This window comes from Schistocerca cancellata, chromosome 2 (genome assembly GCF_023864275.1).
Source record: "Schistocerca cancellata isolate TAMUIC-IGC-003103 chromosome 2, iqSchCanc2.1, whole genome shotgun sequence".
In the NCBI taxonomy this organism is placed as follows: Eukaryota; Metazoa; Arthropoda; class Insecta; order Orthoptera; family Acrididae; genus Schistocerca; species Schistocerca cancellata.
Window position 1 is genome coordinate 860,917,416 of NC_064627.1, and position 20,291 is coordinate 860,937,706.

Below are 20,291 nucleotides of genomic sequence, written 5' to 3' on the forward strand. Positions count from 1 at the left end.
ACACTCTGATGAGAAGGCTGGCGATTGAAATTCATTAGAAGATCCTGCCACAGTAAAAGACACCTACATTTTAAGGACTGCCATCCAAATTCATGTATCAAATATGTGCCATTCTCTTCTCTGTTTTCCAATAATACCAAAAAAACTTCCCTTCTTTGAACTTGTTTATGTCCTCCATCAATCCTATCTGATGCAGATCCCACACTGCACAGCAATACTCCAGAAGAGAGTGGACAAGAATAGTGTAAGTAGTCTTTTTAGTAAATCTGTAACATTTTCTAAGTGTTTGGCAACTATATCACAATCTTTGGTTTGCTTTCCCCACAACATTATCTATGTGATCATTTGAATTAAAGTTATTTGTAATTGTAATCCCTAAGTACTTAACTGAGTATACAGGCTTTAGATTTGTGCGATTTATCGTGTAACTGAAATTTGGTTCATTCTTTCTACTGCTCACACTCTTCGTAATTTAGAGTCAATTGCCACTTTTGCACCATACAGATATCTTGCTAAATCATTTTGCAATTCCTTTTGGTCATCTGATGACATTACATGACAGTAAATGACAGAAACATCTGCAAACAATCATTTATGTAGATCAAGAAGAACACAGAGCCTATAACATTTCCTTGAGGAACACCAGATAGTACTTCTGTTTTAACTCAGTGACTTCCCATCAGTTATTACGAACAGTGACTTTTGTGACAGGAAATCATGAATCCAGTCACACAACTGAGATGATACTCCATAGGCACACATTTTAATTAGAAGACACTTGTGAGAAATGGTATCAAAAGACCTCTGTAACTCTACAAATATAGAATCAATTTGATGTCCCCTATTGATAACACTTCATGGGAATAAAGTGCTAGTTGTGTTTCACATTAACTATATTTTCTGAATCCGTATTGGTTATTTGTCAATAAATTGTTTTCTTCGAGCTGATACATAATATTCGAGTGCAATATATGTTCCAGATTCCTACTGCAAATTGATGTTAGTGATAGGGGGTCTGTAATTCAGTGGATTACTCAGATTTCCTTTCTTGAGTAATGGTCTGATTTTGCAACTTTCCAATCCCTGGGTACAGACCTTTCAACGAGCAACCAATTGTATACGATTGCTAGGTATGGAGCATATTCTGAAAACAACCTGACTGATATACAATATGGACTGGAAGCCTTGCCTTTATTAAGTGTTTTAGGCTGCTTCGCTACACTGAGGATATCTACTTCTAAGTTACTCATGTTGGTAGCTGTTCTCAATTCAAACTGTGGAGTATTTACTTCATCTTATTTTGTGAAGGAATTTCAGAAATTTAGTAACTCTGCTTTAGTGCCACTGTTGTCAATAACATCACCATTGTTATCACACAGTGAAGGTATTGTTTGCATCTTGCTGTTGGAGTGGTTTACATATGATCAGTCTCTCTTTGGGTTTTCTGCCAGATTTTGAGATGGAGTTTCATCACAGAAACTATTAAAAGCATCTCACATTGAAATTTGCACTAAATTTCAAGCTTCTGTAAAACTTTGCCAATCTTGGGGATTTTGTGTTCTTTTAAATTTCACATGCTTTTTTCACTGGTTCTGAAATAGTGTTCTGACCTATTTTGTGTACCGTGGGGGGATCAGTACCATCTCTTATTAATTTATTTGGTATATATCTCTCAACTGCTGTTGATATCATTTCTTTGAAGGTAAACTACATCTGGTCTATGCTTACATGTTCAGACAGGAAGGAGTGAAGACTCTCTCTTAGGAAGATGTCACACAAATTTTTATTTGCTTTTTAAAACATAAGTATTTTCTGTTTATATCTGGTAGGTTTGGATGTTAGGGTATTCAGTCTAGCTACAATAACCTTGTGGTCACTAATCCCTGTATCCATCATGATGCTCCTTATTTGGTCAGGATTATTTGTTGCTAAGAGGTCAAGTATGTTTTCTCAACCATTTACACTTCGACTGGTCTCCTGAACTAGCTGTTCAAAATAATTTTCTGAGAAGGCATTCAGTATGATTTTGGATGAAATTTTATGTCTTCCATCGACTTTAAACATGTATTTTCGCCAACAAATCGATGGTAGAGTGAAGTCATCACCAACTATAATTATATGAGTGGGGTACCTACTTGATATGGCACTCAAGTTTTCTTTGAAATATTCAGCAACTGTATCATCTGAGTCAGGGTCGATAAAGGAACCAACCATTAATGAATTCCAGTTGTCAGATATAGAATTTACCCATACTAACTCACATGAACTATCTACTTCAATGTCACTACAAGGGAAACTACTTCTGATGCACATGTATAACAAAGAAATGCAATCTTGAGTTTAAAAAGTGTTAGAACCAAGAGATTTGCATAGGTATGCCACATGAGTAGTATGTTATTGTAGAAAGATGTATGTATAGTTCAAGGTTTCCATTTATGAGTTGAAACTTCTGAGGTTCGTTGTTAGCATTTTTCTATTTTGTAGGTGGTCTGATGAAAATGAAATTCCATGAAGAGTGTGTACCTTTCTGGACTAAAGTTAGAGAAGTTTACGTAAATGCATACTTTTTTTCTAGTATTTGTTGAATTATTGCTGCAGTTCTTATTTTGATGATTTCACATTATACAACAATGTCATGAGACTGTAAATGTGATGGGTTGGCAGTCTTAGAATTGCTACATGGCAGAATAGTGGCGTACACAAAGTTTGTGCCTTGACACCACACAATCACATGAAAGCCTTTTTCTGGATTAAGATTTTTTTTATACATATAGTTCTGTAGAACCAAATTGAGGAGCAAATCTTCAAGGTCATGAAACGTGTCAGTACATGAAATTACAACACAGAAGTAATAACAGATAAACTAAAATGTTTATGGAAAAAAAAAAGACAAGCCATATGTTTATGTAAAGGCAATCATCAGTATAACAGGAATCAGCTTAATTTTTCCTGGAACTCCTTTACAGAACAGAAGGAGTGACCCATGAGGAAACCATTCAGTTTTGATTTTTCATATATAAAAATTATTATTTGTGTTATGCCCTTGAAGAGTGCATTGAGACTAAACTTCATGTCCATTCCCCTGTTTTCTCTTTACATTCTGCCCAAACTTCCCTCATTCATGTGCTGTTTTTCTGCTTCCGTTCTTTGGTCCACTTTAGTACCTGCGTTCTCTTCGGCTTCTCTTTCTTCCTGTTTGCCCAGTGTTCCTTCATACTCTGGCTGTGTTCTTGTCATCTCTGCTTGGTCCATTGTGTTCATTTGTTGTGTGGTGTCTCTTGTAGTTTGTTTCTTCTGATCAGGTTCCTAAGGAGTGTTTTGTTTTGTATTGTTTCCTGTGTGATGTTGAGTTGTTCAATGTTACTTCATTCACCCACGTCATTTCTCACTTCATTCATCCATTTGTTTTTTATCCTTGTGCTAACCCAGTCCAACATCTGTCTCATTATCCTATGTGGTGCCAGTCTGCTGAGGTGTCCGTGAAACTGTAGTCTACGTTTTCTTATTTGGTCTGTTATTTCCTCTGTGTTCATATAGTTTTTCAGCTGCCCTCTTTATCCATACCCCATCTTTATCCAAACCCCATCTTTTTGTGTCACCCTGAATATTTTCCTGAGTATTTTTTGTTCTGTCTTCTCTATCTGTTTGATTCATGTCTGTCCTTGTACTACTGTGGTCTCGGCTGCGTAGAGAGAGAGAGAGAGAGAGAGAGAGAGAGAGAGAGAGAGAGAGAGTGTGTGTGTGTGTGTGTGTGTGTGTGTGTACACAAAGTCCAGGAACACTTTCAATTATTTATTGTACAAGAACTAAACATTGTACAGATGTCATACATATTGTATTTTGAAGTGAAACTCTGAAAGTTTCTTTATAAACATTATGCGGACCATGAGTGACCTGGCAGATGTCAATACAGTAATCGAATTCTTGCCATACCCGTCCTAGCATGGCATCATCGACTGTGGCAGTTGCTTCCTGTATTCTCTCCCGGAGCTCTGGTACATCACGTTGTGGAGGCGGTACATACACCAGATCTTTAATGTGTCCCCACAGAAAAAAGACACAGAGAGAGAGATCTGGTGATTGGGGAGGCCATTTCATGAAATAGCTGTCCCCTTCTGTAGCATGGCTAATCCATCAATGCGGCATCTGACTATCGGAAAATTACCAAACTACGCTGTACACCCTGTGTGTGTGTGTGTGTGTGTGTAGATATTTTTTGAGAGGCCAGTGTCAGAATACCCAGACCAATGACCAGGTATTGACAAGATGTTTGCAAATTTACACCACTTATTACCCGAACCGCCAGTTTTTGAACCAAAAATACCCTTTAAGAATGGGAAGAGTTAACCCACAATATAATACCATACATCATAAGGGAATGAAAATAAGCTAAGTAGACTACTTTTCGTGTGAAGCTATCATTTACTTCAAATACCATTCGAATAGTATAAATGGCAGCATTAAGTCTTTGAACAAGATCCTGAACATGGGCTTTCCACAACAGTTTACTATCTATATGAATGCCTAGAGTTTGAACTGTTTAGTTTCGCTAGTCATATGCCCATTCTGTGAAATTAAAATGTAGGGTTTTGTCAAAATATGTGTTAGAAACTGTAAAAACTGGGTCTTACTATGATTTAGCATTAGTTTATTTTCTACAAGCCATGGACTTATGTCATGAGTTGCACTATTCAAAACAGTGCCAATGTTGCACACAACATCCTTTACTACCAAGCTAGTGTCATCAGCAAACAGAAATATTTTAGAATCACCTGTCATACTAGAGAGCATATCATTTATATAAATAAGAAACAGGAATGGCCCCAGCACTGATCCCTGGGGCGCACTGATCCCCCCCCCCCCCCCCCCCCACCCCATTTGACCGTGCCCCACTCAGACCCCACATCATAGCTATTCTCAACATTGAGGATCATGATCTTTTGCTGTCTGTTGTTAAAGTAAGAGGTGAACCAACTGTGAGATACTCCCCGTATTCCATAATGGTCCTACTTCTGGAGCAATATTTTGTGAGCAACACAATCAAATGCCTTAGTTAAATAACAAAAGATGCATTGCATTTGAAACCTTTTGTTTAATTCATCCAGTACCTCACAGAGAAAAGATAATATAGCATATTCAGTTATTAAACCACTTCTAAAACTTAACTGTATATTTGACAGCAACTTAATAAAATAAAATGATCAATTTTCCTTACATACACAACCTTTTCAATGACTTTAGCAAACACTGATGGCATAGAAATAGGTCTAAAATTGTCTACATTAACCCTTTCTCTCTTTTTATAAAGTGGCTTTACTCCTGAGTACTTTAATCATTCAGGAAACCGACCATTCTTAAAGGTAAAATTACAAATATGGCTAAGTACAGGGCTAACTTGTGCAGCACAGTACTTTAACATTCTGCGAGGCACTACATCATATCCATGAGAGTCCTTAGTCTTCAGTGATTTAATTATTGAGTCAATCTCCCCCTTATCAGTATCACAGAAGAGTATTTCAGACATCAATCTCGGAAAGGCACTTTCCAAGAGATTTAATGATTCCCTGTAGAAACTAGGTTTTTATTTAATTCACCAGCAATGCTCAGAAAGTGATTGTTGAATAGTGTAAATTTGTTTGACGTATCAGTAACAGAAATATTTTTACTATGAACTGACTTTATATTGTCAACCTTGTGCTGTTGACCAGACACTTCCTCCATGACTGACCATACGGTTCTAATTTTATCCTGTGAATTAGCTATTCTATTTGCGTACCACATAATCTTTGTCTTCTTAATAACATTTTAAGCACCTTACAATACTGTTTGCAATGGACTACTGTAGCTTGATTGTGACTACTTCTAACATTTTAATAATATTTTTTAGTATTAGTAATTTATTCATCCAAGGATCATTTTACAATGATACAGGATTTGTCAACTAAATACAAGGAAAACATAAGTGATGTATACGGAAACATATATTCAGTGAGTACAGATGATTAGCTGTAGCTTGTTGAAGGGATCTCCCTGGCATTTACCAGAAATGATTTACGAAAACCATACAAAACCTAAATTAGGATGGCTGAACATAGCACGAGCATCCAGTCTCCTAAAACTGAGGCCAGTTTCTTACAGTTTCTTAATAGATGCATTACCTCATTCAGTTATGTACATATATACTGGGAACGAGTCACATTAATAACACTAAAAAGTAATTATACACTGTTTATTTAGTATCTTTGTACTTTTCCGTTCTGTTCTGCCTGTCTGAGTGAGATGTCGAAATCAACAAAATGGTGAATTTTTGTCATATCTTTCACCTCCTTGGGCAAATTATTACACAACTTTAATCAGTGACAGAAAATGCTGTTTAGATATTTTTCTTTGTTTGTTTTTCCTTGGTAAATATTAGTCCAAACTGGCTCTTGTCCCATGGTCTTGTATAGAGATATTTGTGAGATACTAATTTTTTCCCTGATATGCACAACAGCTTGGTCACTTGACACAGTAAGGGTACCCATTCTATTTTTAAATATTTGTTTACAATGAGCCCAACTACTGTTAATTGTTGACCAGTTTTTCTACTGTTTGGAAAGTGTTTCCACTTATTATACACTTGATCTGCAAAAATGAATCTCATAATGAAGAAATGAGTGTCCACTGAGAAAATTATGTTGCCACAAGCAACTGGCTGTTCAGATAAATTTTTGGCTTGCAGCATACAGTGCATTCCACGATATTTCAATGCTGCACCTGTGACTCATCCTCAAGTGAGCCATCAAAGACTGACAAAGACAGCCTTCATTATGCAATATATAGCACACTGAGTGTTCTGCACATGCATCAAAATCAAGTTGACAGATGGACCACACTACCCAGCAGCAAGTGGAACCATGGAGCTAAGTTGTTCTCTGCATTGCCAGATGCCGTGGCCATTGGTGCACTCCTTAGTCTTTTACTAGTGCAAATCGTGGAGATGACTGGGTTGCATGCAACATCTGCCTGTTAGTCACTATCATGGTTCATCAGATTTTCTGCAAGGAGTATTTTCATGACTTCTTTAATAATGGAGTCCCAAAAAGATCAGAATCATTGTTTTAGTGTACTCCAGTGAATGTCCAGTGGAAATACAATGTTTGGCAATAGCAGATTTGCTTGGTTACAAAAGGTGAGTGCAGTGTTGATGTTCAGTGTAAGTCTTTCATGGTGTGTGTGTGTGTGTGTGTGTGTGTGTGTGTGTGTGTGGGTGCGCGCGCTGACCTGTGTATGCCATAGCACCATCATTCACCCATATAACCACAATAAGGAAGAAAGGGAGACAACCATCTTTATTTCCACAGTGAACGAAATATGAATGACTGGAGGTGATCAAGAAACTCCAGTAATTTTCTTCTCCATAAGAGCACTCTATGAAAAGTACTTTCCATGTAATTCCAGCTGATTTAAGGGCAGCTGATTCATGTGCTCTCTCCTTGAAATCTTCTGTAAAAAGGTTGGTCATCAAGGGAGGCAGAGGGGTGCCCATGATGACACAGTCAGTGTGCTCAAAATATGCTTGATCGAACATAAAATAGGTTGAAGAAAGAGCGTGCCAAAACAAAAAAGGGATATCCACGTGAAATTTATTGCCAATTATGGCCAAAGAATCTGTGAGTGGGATGTATATAAAAAGTGACACCACATCACAGTTAAATAAATTGTTCAAACTGCTTAGACAGAGAGCCCCCCTCCAGTCTATTGGTCAGCCGATTGACAGATGTGATGTGTACATTTGCCCACCAACAGTCTCAGCAAAGAAGTGATATACTTGGCTAAATCACATGTAGGATCTCCAGTGTCACTCACTATTGGACTTTTGGGACTTCATTATTAAAGAATCTGTGGGCATAAGCTAGGCAGAAAACTTGTGAGCTACAATAATGGCTAACAGTCTGACAGTGCATGGAACTCCATCTCCACGATTTTCTCTAATCAAGGATGACAGAGTGTGTCGATGGCCGCAGTGAGTGGTAATGCAGAGGACAGCTGAGTTCCACCAGTGTGTCTGCTGCCGCTGGGTAGCGTGGTCTGTCTGTCAACAGACTTCCAGGGCTCATGTGAGGATGACTGGCATGTGTCCAGTTGAAATATCATGGAATGTATTGAATGAGGACCAGCTACAAGCCCAAAATTTGTTTAAACATTCAATTTGCTGGGAAAATTTTAAAATTCACAAGAAACTGGTTGTTACATTTGGATGATAATGACATTCTCTTTGCCAATACCTTGTGTGTTCATTCCATATTGACTGACAATCAATATTTGTCCCTAAAAACTTTGTATTTGCTACGCAGTTTACAGAAATATCTTTTATGCTTAACATGACAGTGTTATTTACCCTATTTTGGCTAAAATTCATATTTGTTTTCTTTCTGTTCAGTGTTGATTTATTATATGCTATGCAACTGAACACATCACTGATGATTTCATTGCCTTCTCAACCAGAAGTTCTGATGTTATATCAGTGACTGTAGTTTTTTGCCATCATCAAAGAGAATTTTTTCTCTATATTGCCTGGAAAGTCATTGGTAAATATTAAGAACAGAACTAGTCCCAAGATACTCCACTGTGAAACACCTATGATAAAATATTTGGGGTCTGATAACTGTTTCAGTGAAAATCTGTGCCATGTCTACCTTCTGCATCCTATTTACCAAGTATGAGTGGGACCACCCATTTGCTATTCCTCTTATATGTAGCATTTCTAGTTTGTACAGTAAGATTTTATGGTCAACAATATCAGAAGCTTATTTATGTTTGCAGGTGGGGATATTCAGCTGACAAATAACTGTTAAAAATTCATGGTGAAACCTTGTCCTTTACTCAAAGAGACCTGGAGATTTCACCCTGAATTTTAAAAAATATCAGAAGCCTTGGACAACTCTAAAAATAGTATTATTTTTCCAGGTAACTCATTATTTATTACTTTTAAGAAGGATGAGATTATGGAAACTGGTCTGTAGCTTTTCAAATTTTCCTCATTGCCTTTCTTTAGTACTGGCACAGCTCATGTGTCTTTTAAACACCCGGGAAAAATAGCTAACTAAAAGACTCATTTATTAGATTTGTTAATGTCCTTGGCTTTAAATATTGCATAGTTCACATTAGCTCATGCTAATCATAAAATCAGATTAGTGTCTGATGGAAGGAAAGTCAAAATAGGTCTACCTCAGGGTAACAATATTATGAAAAGGAAAGTTGCTACTCAATGCTAATTTGCAGATAGGCACAAGAAAAAGACTGTCACAAATAAAGCTTTCAACCATTAAGGCCTTTGTCGACAACAGACGAGAGTGTCTTATTATTTATTCTTTACTTTTGTACCTGTGACTTTTCGCCAGTTTTAGTGAGTTTTCGTCTTTCACTATCACTGATTTTCTCAGATTTCTTCTTCTTCGGCAATACAGCCCTTGATGGGCCTTGGCCTTCTCAACAATCTTCCTCCATATCACTCTGTTCTCAGATTTATTATTCCATCCATGGATCCCCGTCTTGGCAACGTCAGCCATCCATCTAGCTCTTAGTCTGCCCTCCCTTCTGGTGGAATACAGTCTGGCCTTCATTATTCATTTGGGCATCCTGTCTTCAGGCATCCTCTCCATATGTCCTAACCAATGTATTCTTTGTGATTTGATAAATTTCACTATATCTTTCCCTTGTATTTCATGGTTGTATCTCACACTCCAACCACCGGGCGCTGATAACCACGTAGTTGAGCGCCCCACAAACCAAACATCATCATCATCACACTCCAACCATCTGCCTCTTTCACAGGCCCATAGATTTTTCATAAGGTTTTCCTTTCAAATGCTCTAAGGCTGTTACTGTCTGCTTCTGTCATTGTCCATACTTCTGATCCATATGTGGCAACAGGTCGCACAAAGGAATAGTATACTCTCAGTTTAGTTCTTCTTGTAATTAGAGAGTTCTTGAGTATCGTTAGGTTTGCATAACAGGCTTTGCTTCCTGCTTGTATCCTTTCTCTAATACATTGTGTCATACTATTATCATAGGTTAGGACACCTAAATAATGGAAGCATCTGTCAGCTATGAAGCATTTATCAGAGTTCTTCAGGTTCTGTGGTGTTCTTCTAGGTTCAGAATTGGACATAAGCAAATATTTTGTCTTGCTTTCATTTACAGTAAGTCCAATTCTTGTTCCTTCTGCTTCCATTTGTCCATATATTTCTTTAAGCGATGTTACATCCCTTGTCACCATGGCAGTATCAACTGCATATCTGGTTGGACGTTGTCATTATTGTTCCTCTTGTATCTATTTTTTGTATGATACTATGCAGCAGAGGCTATCACCCTGTTTCACTCCATCCTCAAAGTCCAACTGCATGGTCATTCTGTTATTCACTTTTACTTTTGTATTCTTCATTGTTAGCTCAATTAACTTTCTCAGTTTATCACAGATGCCCAATTCTTTCAGCTCTTTATACAATGTTGGTCTATTAATACTATCGAAAGCCACGAACAGGAAGAGAAGATCTATATCATATTCATAAAATTTTTCCTTTATTTGTCCAACAACTAACAACTGGTCAGATGTACCTCTGTTTGGTCGGAATCCACATTGGTATTCTCTGAGTATATTTTCGGTGCACTTCTTTATTCTTCCGTTCAGTACTCCAGAGAAAATCTCTATAGTTTTCACAATTGAGCTTTTCTCCTTTCTTATATATTGGGCATATTATTCCAGTATTCCACTCCTCCAGCATGCTTTCATTTACCCATATGTTCTTTATTAGTTTAAATATTTCATGTCTTAGAAGTTGCCCCCCTGATTTTATTACTTCTAACACAGTCCTATCTTCACCAGGTGCACAGTATTTTTTTAGTTTATTTATCACTGTTACCACTTACAGCATTGTTGGGTTTTGTGCCTCATCTCTTTCAATTTCTCTTATCTCTGTGTTCTCTTCCTGTTCCTGTGTACCTCTTGGGGCCTGATCTGAGTTTTTGTTGAGCATATCTTCAAAGTATTCTGCCCATCTCTGCAATATTTTTTGTTGGTTGGTTGGTTGGTTTGGGGAAGGAGACCAGACAGCGTGGTCATCGGTCTCATCGGATTAGGGAAGGATTGGGAAGGAAGTCGGCCGTGCCCTTTCAGAGGAACCATCCCGGCATTTGCCTGGAGTGATTTAGGGAAATCACGGAAAACCTAAATCAGGATGGCCGGACGCGGGATTGAACCGTTGTCCTCCCGAATGCGAGTCCAGTGTCTAACCACTGCGCCACCCCGCTCGGTAATATTTTTTTTCCCATCTATTATCTCGCCATTTCTGTTTTTGCATGCATTTTGTTTGGGTTGAAAATTTTTTCTCATCTTTCCCACGGCATGATAGAATTTCTTCGTTTCATTCTGTTTCTTTAATTCTTCTATCTCTTTAAACTTTGATTTCAGCCATTCCTTTTTTTGTTTCTTGCATATTCTTTGGGCACTGGATCTTAATTCTATGTACACCTCCACATTTCTTCTTGTTTCTCTCTGTATCATTCTCAGTCTCGCTGCATTTTTTACGTTCTATTACTCGCCTGCATTCATCATCAAACCACTCATTTCTTCTCATCCTGACTATGTCTTTTGCTGCTTCTTTCACTGCTTTCTGGCTCTCAGTCCGTCTCTCTCGGATTCCCATTGTTTACTTGCTGGGAGTCAGTGCATCTCTTGACTTTTACTTGGTATGCTTTCACAACTTCTGAGTCATTCAGTTTTCTGTGACTCAGATTGTAATTTTCTCCATTCCAGGTATAGGTGTTAGAGATAGGTTCTCTCTCACTAAAGCTTTTACAGCACAGTGGTCTGAATCATAGTTAGGGACCCTACAATTCCTCACATCGATAACTGACGTGGCATGTCATGCCTTTACTAACACATGGTCTATTTGATGGACTATTCCACTTACATTTGATTTCCATGCTATAAGAAGTATTCTTTTATGTGGGAAACATATGTTCCTGATGATTAGATTATTTTTAGCAGCAAGCTGACATAACATTTCTCCATTCTCATTACTTTCTTCATGAAATGTGTATCTCCCAGATACCCTTCCATATTCACTTTGCCCAACCTGCGCATTAAAATCTCCCATAACTAAGAACAGATCATACTTTTGTACTTTACTTCATGCACTTTCTAGTCTTCATAAAACTTTTCCTTTGTTTCTTCTTCTGCTTCCTCTGTTGGTGTGTGTGCTGTTATTATCGTTATATTTCTGAATTTCACTTTCACTCTCAGTCTGCTAAGTCTTTCGTTTATGGTTTCAAATTCAAAAACACTGTTACCAACCTCCTTTGTTATTATGAATCCCGTTCTGGCTTGTCCTGTTCTGTCTGGTCCACTATACAGCAGAGAATCTATCTGTCCTTGTCATCTTATTTCTTGTAGCACTACAATGTTGTACTTCATGATCTCATCAGCTATTTCTTCAGGTTTCAACACTGTTTGTGCGTTCCATGTTACTATTACCAAATCTCTTGTCATTTTTCTTTGCCGAGGTCGTGTTTTTTGTCATGCATCCATGTCATGCATCCATCATCTGAGGCTTTTGTTGAGGTTCTGTAATATGTCAGTTTTACAGTGTGGGGTTATTGGCCCCATGGCCAACCCCCATCTTGGAGGACCTGGATTTCTTTAGGGTTTACTCCCCTAAGGAGGTTGGCTTTCCTATGCCTACAGAGACCCCCCCCCCCGCCATCCCCTGCCCTGTGTTGCAGGACACACTTTGTCTGCCTCCTCAGTCGAGACCAGCTTGGGCGACCCTGCCAGTAGCTACACTACTGCTGGAATATATCTCAGCGCTTCATCGAGGCACACAAACCCTCCCGCTCCTCACTGAAGGTGCCTACGATAAGGTGGTGTCCCCTGGGAGAGAGATTTCTTCTTGTTTCCCCCTTTTGCATCCATTTCATCCTTTTCGTGAATTTTCACACGTATTTAGGTGTATTTTTGGAAAAAATTTTTGGACTTAATTCTACGTTATTTATGTAATTTTTCACAATTTTTCCAGCACCGTGGATCCTTGCTCCTTCCATGTGCATCAATACAGAATAGTTTCCTTATACCTAGCCAGATCCCAGTCCCACTGTCCACCACCTCTACAACAACCTTCAAACCTCCCCCATGTCCCCCTATAGCTGACAAACCCTGTCTTGCAGACCTACTACACTTAGCCCACCTTCCAAAACTCACTCCCACCACTACAAAGAATCTAGATTCTAAACAGACCCGTGACACAATCATGAACCTTTCCTCCAGAAGACTTAGCCCCAGAAATATCTGTCCTTTCCAAAGGCCTCACCTTTTGTCCCACTCTCAAATTCAATCATGGCTGTGGTTTCAGCTGCCTGAGACTGCATCTGTGTGTGTGTGTGTGTGTGTGTGTGTGTGTGTGTGTGTGTGTGGCCTATTATTGACGAAGAACTTAATGTCTGGAAGCTTTATTTGTGACAGTCTTTTTGTTGTGCCTATCTACGACTCACCATGTCCACTATATGGTGAGTAACAACTTTACTTTTCATAATATTGTTACATTCCATCATTTGATTTCTACCTCAGGGTAGTGTGTTAGGCCTTTTTCTGTTCCTTATTTATATAAATGACACACATATCTCAGAAACGGCAGCCAAGATCATGTGGTTTGCAGACGATACTAGCGTAATAGTGGGTGATATTAAGGAATCTCTGTCTACTACAACCGATAAAGTCTTCAATTCCATGCATACATGCTTCAGTGCCAAAAGGGAAGAAGAAAACAAATTATACACAATTTGGGAAGCTGAATCAAAATGCTCTCTGTTTGGTACAGGGCATAAATGAGTTAGAAAGGGTATGAAGCACAAAACTTTTAGGAATGTATTTTGACAAAGATTTAAGCTGGAAAGACCATGTAACTAATATCTCCTAGAGACTCAGCCCTGCATGTTTCACTCTGAGAATTATTTCTAAAGTTTGCTCCTCATATGATACTAGAGTGGCCTATTTTAGTTACTTAAGAGTCTCGTAGCTAATGAATAGTTCTCTGGAATACAACTTATAGTTGATTAAATGAAAGTTTTACATTACAGAAAAGGACTCTCTGAATCTTCTCACATAACCTGGCTAAGGCCCACTGCAAGCCCCTGTTTAAAAAAAGTTTACTGTACCCTCCTTGTACATACACAAATGTGTATTGATGACAAAAGCTAGACTTGATGAACTGCTAAACGAATCCGATTGCCACAGTTATAATACTTGCAAATGTGGTCCTTACATATAGAACAAATCAGAACAGCCCATACTCAAAGGCATGTGAGCCACTTTGGTGCCACTCTTTATAATGCACTGCCAACATACCTAAAGAAGTTGCAGGCAGAAACAGCTTTCAGATCAGAGTCAAAATCATTTCTTATTGAGAAGTGTTTTTATGATGTAAATGAATATGTGAGCTTATAGCGTAGACGAAGTAGAGAGGATATAAAATGTAGACTGGCAATGGCAAGGAAAGCGTTTCTGAAGAAGAGAAATTTGTTAACTTCGAGTATAGATTTAAGTGTCAGGAAGTCATTTCTGAAAGTATTTGTATGGAGTGTAGCCGTGTATGGAAGTGAAACATGGACGGTAAATAATTTGGACAAGAAGAGAGTAAAAGCTTTCGAAATGTGGTGCTACAGGAGAATGCTGAAGATTAGATGGGTAGATCACATAACTAATGAGGAAGTATTGAATAGGATTGGGGAGAAGAGAAGTTTGTGGCACAACTTGACCAGAAGAAGGGATCGGTTGGTAGGACATGTTCTGAGGCATCAAGGGATCACCAATTTAGTATTGGAGGGCAGCGTGGAGGGTAAAAATCATAGGGGGAGACCAAGGATGAATACACTAAGCAGATTCAGAAGGATGTAGGTTGCAGTAGGTACTGGGAGATGAAGAAGCTTGCACAGGATAGAGTAGCATGGAGAGCTGCATCAAACCAGTCTCAGGACTGAAGACCACAACAACAATAGCGTTACTAGGGTTTCTTCTATTTCAGATGCAGTGTAATACACTTCTGCCGAGAAGAATTGTGAATTTTAGTTTATTTGTCTCATAACGAACATAATCTATGAACATTTAATTCAGCCACAGCAGACATGTCAAACTGCGCTAAAATTTCGCCATAAGCAAAGAACAGCCGATGTTAACAAACAGCATAATAATAATAATACAATTTTATTATATATACATACAATAAAATACAACACTTAATTACCCCTTAATCAAATAATCGTTTCATCCTCTATGAGTTCTTCTATTGAATAGTAGCACTTCCCACAGAACCTGCTGTAGCCTTGTTTTTAAAATTTCTGGTTTCATATTAAATATGTTTTTGCCCATTAACTTGTTATATGAGGTGCATTCAAGTTCTAAGGCCTCCGATTTTTTTTCTCCGGACTGGAAGGAGATAGAAACATGCGCATTGTTTTAAAATGAGACCACGTTCATTGTCAATATGTCCCAGAGATGGCAGCACCGTATGGCAGATGGAATTTTACTGCCAGCGGCGAGAATGAGAACTGTTTTAAATACTTAAAATGGCGACGTTTTCCTTACTTGAACAGCGTGCAATCATTCGTTTTCTTAATTTGCGTGGTGTGAAACCAATTGAAATTCATCGACAGTTGAAGGAGACATGTGGTGATGAAGTTATGGATGTGTCAAAAGTGCGTTCGTGGGTGCGACAGTTTAATGAAGGCAGACCATCGTGTGACAACAAACCGAAACAACCTCGGGGTTGCACAAGCCGGTCTGACGACATGATCGAGAAAGTGGAGAGAATTGTTTTGGGGAATCGCCGAATGACTGTTGAACAGATCGCCTCCAGAGTTGGCATTGCTGTGGGTTCTGTGCACACAATCCTGCATGACGACCTGAAAATGCGAAAAGTGTCATCCAGGTGGGTGCCACGAATGCTGACGGACGACCACATGGCTACCCATGTGGCATGTTGCCAAGCAATGTTGACGCGCAACGACAGCATGAATGGGACTTTGTTTTTGTCGGTTGTGACAATGGATGAGACGTGGATGCCATTTTTCAATCCAGAAACAAAGCACCAGTCAGCTCAATGGAAGCACACAGATTCACCACCACCAAAAAAATTTCAGGTAACCGCCAGTGCTGAAAAAATGATGGTGTCCATGTTCTGGGACAGCGAGGGCGTAATCCTTACCCATTGTGTTCCAAAGGGCACTACAGCAACAGGTGCACCCTACGAAAATGTTTTGAAGAACAAATTCCTTTCTGCACTGCAACAAAAACGTCCAGGAAGGGCTGCATGTGTGCTGTTTCACCAAGACAATGCACCCGCACATCGAGCTAACGTTACGCAACAGTTTCTTCGTGATAACAACTTTGAAGTCATTCCTCATGCTCCCTACTCACCTGACCTGGCTCCTAGTGACTTTTGGCTTTTTCCAACAATGAAAGGCACTCTCCATGGCCGCACATTCACCAGCCGTGCTGCTATTGCCTCAGTGATTTTCCAGTGGTCAAAACAGACTCCTAAAGACGACTTCGCTGCTGCCATGGAATCATGGCGTCAGCGTTGTGAAAAATGTGTACGTCTGCAGGGCGATTACGTCGAGAAGTAACGCCAGTTTCAACGATTTTGGGTGAGTAGTTCATCATCATCATCATCATCATTTAAGACTGATTGTGCCTTTCAGCGTTCAGTCTGGAGCATAGCCCCCCTTATACAGTTCCTCCATGATCCCCTATTCAGTGCTAACATTGGTCCCTCTTCTGATGTTAAACCTATTACTTCAAAATCATTCTTAACCGAATCCAGGTACCTTCTCCTCGGTCTGCCCCGACTCCTCCTACCCTCTACTGCTGAACCCATGGGTCTTTTGGGTAACCTTGCTTCTCCCATGCGTGTAACATGACCCCACCATCTAAGCCTGTTCGCCCTGACTGCTACATCTATAGAGTTCATTCCCAGTTTTTCTTTGATTTCTTGTGGACACCCTCCTGCCATTGTTCCCATCTACTAGTACCTGCAATCATCCTAGCTACTTTCATATCTGTAACCTCAACCTTGTTGATAAGGTAACCTGAATCCACCCAGCTTTCGCTCCCATACAACAAAGTTGGTCGAAAGATTGAATGGTGCACAGATAACTTAGTCTTGGTACTGACTTCCTTCTTGCAGAAGAGAGTAGATCGTAGCTGAGTGCTCACTGCATTAGCTTTGCTACACCTCGCTTCCAGTTCTTTCACTATGTTGCCATCCTGTGAGAATATGCATCCTAAGTACTTGAAACCGTCCACCTGTTCTAACTTAGTTCCTCCTATTTGGCACTCAATCCGTTTATATTTCTTTCCCACTGACATTACTTTCATTTTGGAGATGCTAATCTTCATACCATAGTCCTTACATTTCTGATCTAGCTCTGAAATATTACTTTGCAAACTTTCAATCGAATCTGCCATCACAACTAAGTCATCCGCATATGCAAGACTGCTTATTTTGTGTTCACATATCTTAATCTCACCCAGCCAGTCTATTGTTTTCAACATATGATCCATAAATAATATGAACAACAGTGGAGACAGGTTGCAGCCTTGTCTTACCCCTGAAACTACTCTGTACCATGAACTCAATTTACCGTCAACTCTAACTGCTGCCTGACTATCCATGTAAAGACCTTTAATTGCTTGCAAAAGTTTGCCTCCTATTCCATAATCTTGTAGAACAGACAATAACTTCCTCCTAGGAACCCGGTCATATGCCTTTTCTGGATCTATAAAGCATAGATACAATTCCCTGTTCCACTCATAACACTTCTCCATTATTTGCCGTAAGCTAAAGATCTGGTCCTGACAACCTCTAAGAGGCCTAAACCCACACTGATTTTCATCCAATTGTTCCTCAACTAATACTCGCACTTTCCTTTCAACAATACCTGAGAAGATTTTACCCACAACGCTGATTAAAGAGATACCTCTGTAGTTGTTACAATCTTTTCTGTTTCCATGTTTAAAGATTGGTGTGATTACTGCTTTTGTCCAGTCTGATGGAACCTGTCCCAACTCCCAGGCCATTCCAATTATCCTGTGTAGCCATTTAAGACCTGACATTCCACTGTATTTGATGAGTTCCGACTTAATTTCATCCACCCCAGCCGCTTTATTGCACTGCAATCTATTGACCATTTTTTCCACTTCCTCAAATGTGATCCTATTTCCATCATCATTCCTATCCCATTCTACCTCGAAATCTGAAACATTACTGATCGCATTTTCACCTACATTGAGCAACTCTTCAAAATATTCCCTCCATCTGCCCAAGGCATCCACAGGATTCACCAGCAGTTTTCCTGACCTGTCCAAAATACTTGTCATTTCCTTCTTACCTTCCTTTCGAAGACTGCTAATTACACTCCAGAATGGTTTTCCAGCAGCTTGACCCATAGTCTCCAACCTGTTTCCAAAGTTTTCCCATGATTTCTTCTTGGATGCTGCAATTATCTGTTTGGCTTTGTTTCTTTCTTCAACATAACTTTCTCTGTCTACCTGGGTTCTGGTATGTAGCCATTTTTGATACGCCTTCTTTTTCCTTTTACAGGCTGCCTTGACTGTATCATTCCACCAAGCTGTTTGCTTCATCCTACTTTTACACACTACTGTTCCAAGACATTCTTTAGCCACTTCTAGTACTGTGTCCCTGTACCTTGTCCATTCCTTTTCCAATGACTGTAATTGACTACATTCAACTAACTGGTACCTTTCTGAGATCGCTGTTATGTACTTGTGCCTGATTTCCTTATCCTGAAGTTTCTCCACTCTTGTCCTCCTACATATGGACCTGACCTCCTGCACTTTCGGCCTCACAATCCCAATTTCACTGCAGATTAAATAATGATCAGTGTCATCAAAGAATCCCCTGAATACACGTGTGTCCCTCACAGCCTTCCTGAATTCCTGATCTGTTATTATATAGTCAATAACAGATCTGGTTCCCCTGCCTTCCCAAGTATACCGGTGAATGTTCTTATGTTTAAAAAAGGAGTTTGTTATTACTAAGCCCATACTGGCACAGAAATCCAAGAGTTGTTTCCCGTTCCTGTTGGCCTCCATATCCTCTCCAAATTTACCCATAACCTTTTCATACCCTTCTGTTCGATTTCCAATCCTGGCGTTAAAATCACCCATGAGCAGAACACTGTCCTTGTCCTTTACTCTAACAACTACATCACTGAGTGCCTCATAAAAACTATCCATCTTATCTTGATCTGTACCTTCACAATGCGAATATACTGACACAATCCTAATTTTCTTGCCAGACACTGTCAAATCTATCCACATCAGTCGTTCGTTTACATACCTTATTGCAACTACGCTGGGTTCCATTTCTTTCTTGATGTAAAGCCCTACACCCCATTGTGCTATTCCTGCTTTGACTCCTGACAGGTAGACCTTGTATTCTCCCACTTCCTCTTCTTTCTCACCCCTTACCTGAATGTCACTAACAGCTAAAACGTCCAGCCCCATCTTACTTGCAGCCTCTGCCAGCTCTACCTTCTTCCCAGAGTAGCCCCCATTGATATTAATAGCTCCCCATCTCATTACCATTTGTTTGCCAAGTCGTATCTTAGGAGTCCCTGGTTTGTCATTAGAGGTGGGACTCCGTCACCTCCAAAGGTCCGAGGCATTTTGCTCTGATTGTTGCCAGCATCATATTTAAAGTACCAGGGAAGCAGGTTGCTAGCCTTACTTGCCCCGAGTCCCATTGGGTTTTACCCCTAACGGCTGAGGGACTAACCGGTGGATTTGGTAGTCTTTGCCGTATGAGCACAAAGGTGACCACGACTCAGAATATGTCCGAGATGCCCAGCCTTATTCCAAAGTAACTGGTATCCCATCTGTCGGGACCACTTACTTGGCCACTCATACGTTGCCCTTGATAGTTAATTAGAAAAAAAATCGGAGGCCTTAGAACTTGAATGCACCTCGTATATGGTCATCCCCATATACTGTGGAGTCCGTGCATACTGGTGTTCGCCTAATTGCGATGGTTTTAGTGTCTGAAGGTTTTCAAGTGTTCGTGCATTATACTTTTTAGCAGTGCTACATAATGTGCTCGTATGCATTACTTCTTTAAGAGGTGTTTTATATCAAAGTTAAACGATTTGCTTATTAGGCACGTTGGTCTTTTCTGCAATGTAATTTGTTATCTGTTTTCACTTTTCAGTAGTGTTTTTATTTTCAAAGTTTCTTGTTC

General features: G+C 39.5%; 1 protein-coding gene across 2 annotated transcripts in view; it reads right to left on the reverse strand.

The window, feature by feature from the left end:
* The window catches only part of LOC126162804 (broad-complex core protein isoforms 1/2/3/4/5-like), a 75,428-nt gene that overhangs the window by 47,093 nt on the left and 8,044 nt on the right, over nucleotides 1-20,291 (reverse strand). The window lies entirely within an intron of this gene.